The following is a 10913-nucleotide window of genomic DNA, read 5'->3' on the forward strand; positions in this document are numbered from 1 at the left end:
TTTGGGTAGGGTAACGGGTAATTTTTTTTATATGAAAAACCCGAATTACCCGAAACCCGAAAATTTTACCCGATCAACACCCCTAGATCAATCAACATTAGGATGGCTTGTTTAAGTTATGCTTGATTCTGATTACTCAATGCTCGAATGCTGCTTGCTTTGTGCTTTTTAGGAGTTCTCATTAACCTCGGCTAACTAATAAGCGAATATGCTATGTTACATACTATTGAAACTATATAATTTTTGAAGGTTAGGTTTTAACTCTATTGCGTAGCTCTTGTTTGAGTCCAACCATTTTAGTGTGAGACCTTTCATTCGAAGAATTATCGGGTGTCGGTGATATGTAATTGTATTCGTGAGCTAGTTAGAGGGAGTTAGAAGGAGTTCCTTCTGCAGCTGATGGCAAAGAGTGGTGTGGTGATTTCCCTAGGAAGAGATTTAGTGTTGTGAGCCTTGTCTTTGTTGAGGGTTGTATGTATGGATAATGGAGTGACTTGGAGGATTCAGAACGATCCTTAAGGAAGTTACATATAGATGTGGAAAGTACTATGGGCCCGTACTACTGGAAGCAAAGGATCCGTACTCAAGTCAAGGAAATATGCGATGATACCTGGAAGCTTGTAGAGTATGAGGCTCCTCGATGTATAGATATGTAGGTCTTGATAATTTATGTGGTCTATTTTCAATATGGTGGCTACACGATGAGGATCTGGCAGTGGATCGGGTTCGGGCTCTAGAGTCGGACAGTTAGATGGGCAAATGCGGGAGTTCATTGTTTGAGATCACTTGCAACATACGTGAGTAGACTCCTGTGATCTTTGGTACGGTCAAGGAAGGCATTCTGAAAATTTTGGATTAGCGCTTGAGCGCTTTTTGGTCTGAGATAGTGGCATTGAGTGGAGCTCTCACGTTGACTTTTAGGGAGTTCTGGGCATGTGGGGCTCCGGAGTACTTCAGTGAGAAGGACCCGATCGCGAGCAGACGTTGATTAGTGGATGTCACTAATGCCTTCCACACTAGCAGTTATCCCGATGGGGAAAAGGTCATACTTGCTTCCTATCTTCTGAAGGACAGAGATTGAGAGTGGCGGGAGGAGGTTGGGGGCGTCGTAGGAGACGCGACAGTTGATTCTATGACATGGGATGATTTTGTGATGAGATTTCCAGAGGAGTTTGCACCGGTAATTGAGGTGAAACAGTTGGTGAGGGAGTTTTAGGACCCTCACCATACTACTGAGACGGTGGTTGAGATCACCGACATGTTCCGCAAGAGGGCGTTGCTGGTTCTTTAGTATGTGGCGGATGAGGAGATGAAGAAGGAGAGATACCATAAGATGCTGAGGAGTGATATCCGGTAGTTTGTGAGCCGATCCAGTTCTAGGAGACTGGAAGATATGATTGCTAGGGCCATATATATATATATATATATATATATATATATATATATATATATATATAAGAGAGAGAGAGAGAGAGAGAGAGAGAGAGAGAAATTGATTTAGAGATGGAGAAGAAGAGGAAGCCAGATCAGGCTCAGGGTTCAGGGGGTAGGGCAAGAGGCCTAATGTATTTGATACTAGATCGAGAGGCCAGTAGGGCTAGAGCCGCTGTGGCAAGTGTGACAAGACGCACGATGGGGCATGCAGGGTGGTTGTTCTGGCTGCTTCAAGTGCAGCCGGACGGGTCATATTAGCAGTGCACTGCTACCACCACCACCACCACCCATACATCTGACCTGATTTTCTTCCATTGTAATCAAAGGGGCCATAAGAAGGCCAATTGCCTGAGCTTAGCAGTGGGAGAATCAGTTGCAACACCCACTGCAGTGACTCTATGGATCACTGATGGCCGCCAGGACAAGGCGGATACGCCTGTGGTGAGGAGCAGAGCTTTTCATATAAGTCTTCAAACCAAGAGATACGAGTTATTGACTATGAGTTGGTTGTACATTGATAGTACGAAACCACATCAGTAACTTGATGCTATAAAACATGCTGTTGTGTACAATTTAATGAGTAGTTAGTACAAGCATATGAGTCGAAGTTTATCTGTTCCTTTTAGTCCTTGGAGGATTAAAACCAATATCGTGGGCCCCTCGATGATTTTGTTTTGACTTATGTGATGGGCTCGATCATAACTAAATTGATGTGTTCGATTAAGTTCTATGTCAAACAAATCGGAAATCGAGAAACAAATTGTTGGACAATATGTATGACGTTGTTCCATGTATGTGTTTGGCTGATATCTTGAGAACAAAGGATTATATGATTACTTATCTAAAATGGCGCGTCATAGTTCGACAGAGGCTTTTAAGAGCTATGATTTGTAACATCCTGTTCTAGATTGTTCTGTGACTTAAGGCCCGTGAGCCTTAATCCGAGTATGAGAAGGTTTTGAGGCGTTGAAAGAGAAAGGGTAGGCCCTTTTGGGATGTGGGTGAGGTAGGTTTTGTGATAAAAGAGTTCAGTTTGTGCTTTAGAGCCCAAATGTATTGTTAAAGGCGCTGGTTCAGGCTTTTCATGAATTTTGGATCTGAGTTCGAGTGGGATTCAGGAGGAATAAAGTTGATAGAAGTGTAGGGCTTCTCGTTAGCTATCCGTGGATATAAGGATCGCCGGAAACAGACTTATAACAAAGAAGTTATGGCCTTCAGAAGTTTTGTGGTTTCAGGCTTAGCCGAGTAAGCTGGGCGTAATTCAGAGTACATTGGGCGTACGCCAAAAAGACCTGAACGCTATTTTAGGGTCTTGGACCCTATTTAAGCTCCTTATCTCATAACCTAACCCTAGTATCTTCAGCCTCCATCCCTGTAAACCCTAGAAATCGACCCTAAGCCTCCATTTGAGTGATTCTTGAGCATTTTGGTGATTTGGTGAGTTTTTGGTGCATATTGTGAAAGAAGGAGTTCCTTGAGGAAGCATTGCTTGGCTTAGAGCTTGTGGATCCAAGCCCTAATCATGTTGATCTAGCTCCAAAAAGCATAAATTTTGAATCTTGGTGGCTTTCTAATGTGGATCTAGTGGGGTGATCACTTGTTGTGTTTGGCTTTTGAAGAAGAAGGAGCTTTGAAAGAGAATGGCTTGAGCACCTAGCTTTTGGATCTATGTTCTTCTCTTGTCGGTGCATCTTCCAGAGGTATCAAGTTTTGAACTTGCTTATTATTGTGCTAGCTTTTATTTTGGGTCTATTTTAGGGTTTTTGGTCCCAAAGCTTGAAGCTTTATGAGTGGTTAAGCTCCACAGCCTAATATATGTCCCTTTAAGTGTTTCTAGTGGAAGGGATTCATAAAAATGAGTCCTTGGATGTTGGAATCAAACCATGCATGAGATATGAGAATTTTGGGTAGTAAAGAGTGAGAGTTTTTGTGATTGGGAGTTGATCAGTCATGCAAAGGCTTAAAGTCACGAGCTTTATTGAGTATGAGACTTTATGGAATACAGATCTACGAGTATAGCTATGGTCTTAACTGATTAAGACCAAAAGAGTTGAAAAAGTAAATCTGGGCGTACGCTGAGCATAAATCTAGTACGCCCCGCATACTAGGTCGGTGTCCCTAATCAAGATTCGTGTACGATGGAGTACGTTGAGCGTACCAAGGGAGGTACGCCCTGCGTAACCCCACAATGGACTCTTTGGGCTAAATCTTATATTGGGCCTTAAGTGTTGGGCCTGGAGTTTGGGCTTGTTGTGCTAGAGATTTGGACCAGAGGAATATGTATATGTGCCTTGGGCCCTTGAGTTGGGCTTGCCTCTTGGACTTGAGAGTTGGGCCTTGGGAGAGTCCATTTATTATTGGGCCTTGGTGGGCCCAATGGGTTTTGGGGTTATTTATTGGCTAGTTAGTGGACTACTTTTAGACCTAGTGAATGAGGGTTGGGACTTAGATCCTAATTTGATCTCATTGTAGATATGGCTCAGGGGTAGAGGCTGGTGCGCAACGACGACATTTGTAGGAGCCGTTCATCATTCGAGGTGACTCTTCTCACTATACCTTACCTAGAGTGGTAATTAGAGTTGTGTGACAGAGTACCTTATATGCTATTTGTATGATGTGATACACTGTATTATTCTATGGGATTTATGTTGTGTATGATTCAGAGTTTACAGAGTTAGGGCCGGAAGGTCCACAAAGTTAGCGTCAGAAGGCCCACAGAGTTAGGGCCATAGGGTCCACAGAGTTATGAGACTAGGGGGTCCCACAGAGACACATTGACCAGAGGGTTATACAGGGTTATAGCCTCGAGAGGCTAATATGTGTTGCATGTGGTATTTTGGGGAACTCACTAAGCTTCATGCTTATCATGTTATGTTTTATGTGTTCAGGTTCTTATCAGGATCGCGGAAAGGCGGCGGCTTGATTGTACACACAAGAGAAACGAGTCGTGAATGGGGATCCTGGATTTTGATAATTACTTTTGAAAACTATTTTGAAATATGTTATGACATCGACACTTGAGATTTTGAAAATTATTATATGTGATGTTGGTAATTTAAAAATGAAAAAAAAATTGTTTGAAAATTTACGGTGTTACACGATTGCTAGTTGGTGTTTTAAGTCGTACTTGCATTTATAGTTATTAGACTTATCCAAGTGGGAGATTGTTGGATTTAGTGTCTAAGCTCATAACTATAATTGGCATGTACTTGACCCAAGAGTAGCATGGTCTATTTGGGTTGCATGAAACCAGAACAATTTGTAAGGATGGACTTTTGAGAAGAGGATATTTATGATTTATTAATATATTATAAGTTCTAATATATTAATATGAAATCATATTATTATTTAATTAGTATTGATCAAGAATTAATTTAGTGATCAAAGGAGACTAATTAAATATAAGGTGTTGATTTGATAAATCAATCATTCTTATGGTGTGGGCTTATGTGATGGGTTATGAGCACTACATCAATCCTATGGTGTACATGCAAACCCTAAAGCTTTGGATCTAGTTTGTCTAATGAACATGCAATAATCATCCAAAGCTCATAAACCCTAATTCTAGCATACAATAATTGAAATTGACAGAAGAATAGAGTTTAGATCTTACCTTGATTTTTATGTTGCAATAACAATCTTAATCCTTCTTGTAATTGACTTCTTAAAGCTTAGCGCCTCAAATGTTGCACCTCTAATGGAGTCACAAACACCATATGCAACAAGATGAACAAGGAGAGAGGGGAGAGGCACTAAAAACGTCCTAGGGTTTCTCTTAGAAGGTTAGGCACATTTTTGGCTTGCCAAGGGTTCCATTTATACTTAGGCTATTAGGGTTTTCAACCAGGAAACCCTAATCTGACTGCTTAGGCCCTAAGAAGCCCATAGAGTTCCCTTAGAAAGCCCTTGGACGAAATCCATATGGGCTTCCCATAGATTTTGTCCAATCCTCTTTCCATTAGGAATCCATAGCCCAATTGCAACTATCATATAATTGCAATATCAGCCCCCTTTATTTAATTAATCTCTTTTAGCTACAAAATTAATTCTTATTAATTCTTGACTAATATTAATTAAACAAAATGATTTCTCTTTTAATATATTATTCATATAATATATTAATAAATCATAATTAATCATTTTTCTCCTTAGTTCATCCTATCAGTTGCTATGGTGAAGGCAACCCAAAAGGACCATGCTCACAATCAGGTCAAGTACATACCAAAATAGTTATGGGCTTAGACACCTAATCCAAGAGTCTCTCACTTGGATAAGTCTAATAACTATATTGCGTATGACTTGGAAACCTGATCAGCAATCGTAGCTTTCAAAAGCCGCTGTCGAACTCTGATCATATCAGAAACGTATCCTTTAGATAAGGGATCATATATTCCTCCATTCTAGATATCGTATGAACTGAGACATGGATTTTAATCATACTCTCTGTTCATGTGTTGTTCCTGATTTCCGATTTATGACGACACATTACAATTGAACACATCAACTTAGTCCCGACTTGGCCAAGCGCTTAGGGTGTCATCACTAAATCATCGAGGGGCCTATATTTATCTCACTTTGGGTAAAAGGAACGGATAAACTTTGACTCAACGCTCGCTTGTACCTACTCATCAAATCACACACAACAATATGTTTTATAACACCAATTTACCGGTGCGTTTACATATTATCAATGTGCAACCGAATTGCAGAATACAACTCACACATCTCGGTTTCAAGAATATAAGATATTGTCGTCTCACCAATCACTTGTGATAAAATCCATGAAGCAATCCAAGTGAGGTGGGTCTAATCCAATGCTCAAATCTTATTCATAAGCACTCATGAACGTTACAACAAACATTTTCTATGTCTAATACACTTTAGACAATCTATAAGCCAATTCATGACAATCTTCTTTCATACCTACTCCCAAAGTATGAGTGATTATGGAACATTCGAATAATCTTATTATTCAGGAAGTCAAAACATGCAAAGTGAAACACAATAATAATCGAATCCAATATGGCTTCAAACTTTTGAGTATAAATAAAAATCCTTTTATTTAGTCACCATATTGATTACATATTATTCATTGCATAATGTTTCAGATAATCAACTTATTACTTGAATTATAACAACAGTTGTCGCATGCACCAAGCATGCACACTCTGTTTACCTATGGTCCATAATTCGTAAGATAGACAATTAAAAAACATTTCCAATGATGCTAATTTCACAATCCCTAATCCTTATCGTTAGTGTAAGAACATAAAATTCTCGCCACTACTAGAATATGTTAGATTCTAACATTTTATGCAATGATCCTTTTGTATTCTTATTGCATAAAAGTCACCAAGACTTTGCCAATGAAATTACAAAGTACTTTATCGGAGATTGCTACAAGGTAATTCCATAGATATGAAGTCTCACATTCAAAGTACAATCCTTTGAACATCCGTCTTGCATAAAAGTTTTTAATCTAGACATAGATTCTTGATATCCAACTCCCAATATGGAAACATTTCCATATTTGCCATATTACAACTTATTGTGAATAGAGTCTTATCTATTCATAATAATGTCGATATGGTCCATTCATTACTATACTTCCAACTGCTCACAAGCGACCAATCCTTAGCGAACCTTAGATTGTCGTCAACAGTTGTTCAATTATTTTAGTCAATCTGGTTCTAGTATCTTTTCCCTCTTAATGCCCTAGGCATTTGGAAAATTTAGAATGGTCAAATATTACAACATATGCAATCGATCCTATACCCGAAGCTTATGGGACACGATTCATAATGAAAAAACGTGATACTTTACCAGTTTCTTGCTATAATATTGCCATATATAGAATGCCCCTATGTTAAACCTTATCAACATAACATTCATATATGTCTTTTGACTAAATTCAATTAAAATTTCTTGATCTACGCCTTTAGATTTGAAATGAAGTATAATTTTCTCTCCCTTAATTATTGCAAAACAAATATTCAACCTTTGCAACTTTGCGAATTGAAACTTGGTTTTCTATAATTAATATTGCTAACTTGCAATACTTAAAATAATAATCATGCTCCCACTAATCATGATAATTATATCCATACCAGCATAACATTTATGCTCCCACTAGCTTTGACATGTATTCAGAAAACAGTTGGACTTCTAGAAATCAATACTTATTGACTTTCAAAGTTCATATTTCTAATACGACATGCTTCTATAAGCCTTTATCTAAGTTTCTCAAACTCATACACCTTTCCTTATATACCTTATATGTGTGTCTAAACAATTTCAACACTTATAGCAATAAGAATTAAATGTTTAAACTAATTGCCAAATGTCACAATTCGAACTATGAAGAGGGATGTCGTAATCATAATCGATTTTGAGAATGCAATTTACACAACAACTAACTCCTTAAAATCTTCCTAGTGAAAGCGTTTCCTCACAATCATTTTCATTAAGGAGAGAAACCTTATGACACTTAGATTTTATGGTTTATGTGTTCCTATCCATGTGAATTGATCATAACCATAATCATAAGACAAGGTTTGTGACAAATCCAAATTCATATAGACTGAACTTGTTCATTCTTAATTTCTTTCCATCAAGGGTCCCAACATTGCTTCCAAGTTATTTAACAACTCACCTATACTAGTCAATGTACTTTCATTGAACAAGATTCTTGCCTTTATGTAGTTTATTGAGAACTCATAGAAATCATGTGCATACGTAACTTTATTGGAGTAGCACAAAAACAAGAATATGTCAACAAGATAGATTACAAACCTCAAGTCGTGTGCTAGTTCTTTAATAGGTTTACTCTTGATTAGTTCTTGAAACTTTTCAATATCATTTAGACTCCCACTAACCTCTTGACATATAAGATTCTCTTGTCAAGAAACATTTCTTGACAGACAAATATTCAAGAGTTAGTGATGATTCTTATCAAGACTACACACAATTGGTCTTAGTTGGTCTTTGTCTTATCCAAGACATCACAACTTACCAATTTCAAACGTGCAAGAGTAAGAAAACCATTTTCTACTCCACATTTTATTACTGTGTTAAAACTTCTTAAGATGTGTCACTCAAGTCACAATCTTGGAGTATGACTCTAAGACTTGATTTTTGGAAAGAAATATGACTCATCCCTTTTGATTTAACCACTTCAACAATTCCTGATTCCACTTCTTAGCCATACTAGTGCTCTAAGGTTTACATAGAGGATCAATTGTGATAAGGTTTCAAAATCAATAAGACGATCATAAACATGATACAAAAGTACTCACCCTTCTTTCCATATTGGAGAAACTTTTATCTTTCCACCTAATTGATTCTTCTTATTCGTTATGCTATTATTGAAACTTTTCAATAATTTAGAATTATACTTAATCTTGTAAGCATAATCATATTTACTAAACTTTTAGTAAATCATGACGAATAGTCTTGTTGTTATTTGTCGTGGACTTGACCAGTGCACAACATTGTGTTCTAGTCCTTTAGTCCTTCACTTAACTTACATACTTGTGTGATCAAGGAATTAGTCTTAATTTCCTAATACCAAGATTTCCATACATCATCTGATTCAAATCATGTGATTCCAAGCTTCTGTCCAATTGAAACTTGGGTGATGGGAATCTTTCCTTACTTAGAAAATTTCTACACTACCGTAATTAACATAACTAAGAATCACATCCACTTAGTATTGCTGATAATAGAAATACACAGGAATCAATTTTCACAAATGACATTGCAAGGAGATATAAATAAGACAAAACTCAAAATTTATTTTATTTATAAAAAGGTGTGGAAAACTTGTCCTTACAACGTAAATTCAACTGAAAGCTATGTTATTTCATATTCCTAAGCAATCTATCATAACTCTAAAAGTAGCAGCTCCAAAAATCCGATCATCGAATCATGCAATCGAAATCCATTTCTTCGTGATCAGACTCAGCTCACTTCTTCCTTTAATCTTCCTATCTTTTCTTCGATCCTACAACACATCAAAATGCAATCTTATCACATCATGTATTGAAAATCTAAAATAGAAAACTTAATAGAGTTAGATAATGGATTTTATCTGAAGCAGAGTCATACATCTTGACTCTCCCATCTCTTAGATCTCTCAGGTAGTTAGGGCAATTTCGTAACCAATGCCCCCTCTTTTGGCAGTAGAAACATATGGATTCTTCTGGAATGGTACACGAGACTATCTCAGACTCAACCTTTCTCTTGCATAAAGAAAACTTTTCTGGACTTCCAATGTTTCCATTTCCCATAGAAGGATGGGACAATGATTTACCAGACAAATTTGCTTCACCAGTGCACCAAATCATCGCTGATTCAGCAACAATAAGCAAATAAGTCAAATCAATGAGGGTTACGTTGTGGTCCATCACATAGTACTCTCTAATGAACTCATTATATGATTCGAGAAGTGACTAAAGAACCAAGTCAACATCCAACTTCCTTGAGACATCGACACCCAACATTCCCAATTTATCAATATGAAACTTCATATCCAAGACATAAGCACATACAAACTTTCCATCTTTGTGTCTTTTTGCCAATAGGGCTTGAGTGACATTGAAATTTTCAAGTCTTCGAACACGTGGGCCAGGGAGAATTATAGGAGGAGGTGAAACATGATTTCCATTTCCACAATCCAATCGTGGAACATCATCTTCATGTGGAAAACTTTTTCTAATGGATTCAGGAAGACCATAGTTGTCAGATTTTGGCATCTACAAAACGGGAGAAATTCAAGTTAGTTGATTGGAATCCTTAATATAACACCTAAATAAAATATCAAGGCTAGGACCCAACACAATATTCTATAATTTGGAAGAGGGATGCCGTAATCCAAATTGCAGAACATTTGAAGGTAGGTAAATGACGATTTACCAATTTCCACCATGAAAAACGAAAATTGAAAATTAAGTTTTAAATGAATTAAAACTCCTAGATCTTTTGAGATTCATTGAACTTTTCATTGACATGTTTAAATCTCGAGTGTGCCCTTCGTTTGTGATTGGGATGCCGAGGATCGCAAACAAGTTGTGGATAACCATGCAAATATACATGGTGCCCCCAATGTCACAGTCACCTAATTGACGTGCCGGTTAACCACACATGCTCCATCGATCTATGAAAAACATCGAATCACCCTTTTCCACCTTTGCTTAGAGCCCAATTAGTGTTTCAGTTAACCACACACGCTCCACTAACGTCTTAACAAGGGTACAAAGTATAATTTCATGGAATAGCACCAACTCCACATTTTTCCTAAAGTAACTAAGATTTGGGAATTTATAAAACATTTAGTTACTTCGTATTTCATTATACTTATAATGGAAGGTTGTATCCTATTCTACGTGTTCGACTAACAACCCTCTACTAGTCAAGAGTGCAGTGGGTAAGAGTGGATACCCATTCAATCGTCATTTTATAGGCAATTTCCTTAAACACCC

The sequence above is a fragment of the Lactuca sativa genome, chromosome 3 (assembly GCF_002870075.4).
Source record: "Lactuca sativa cultivar Salinas chromosome 3, Lsat_Salinas_v11, whole genome shotgun sequence".
Lineage (NCBI taxonomy): Eukaryota > Viridiplantae > Streptophyta > Magnoliopsida > Asterales > Asteraceae > Lactuca > Lactuca sativa.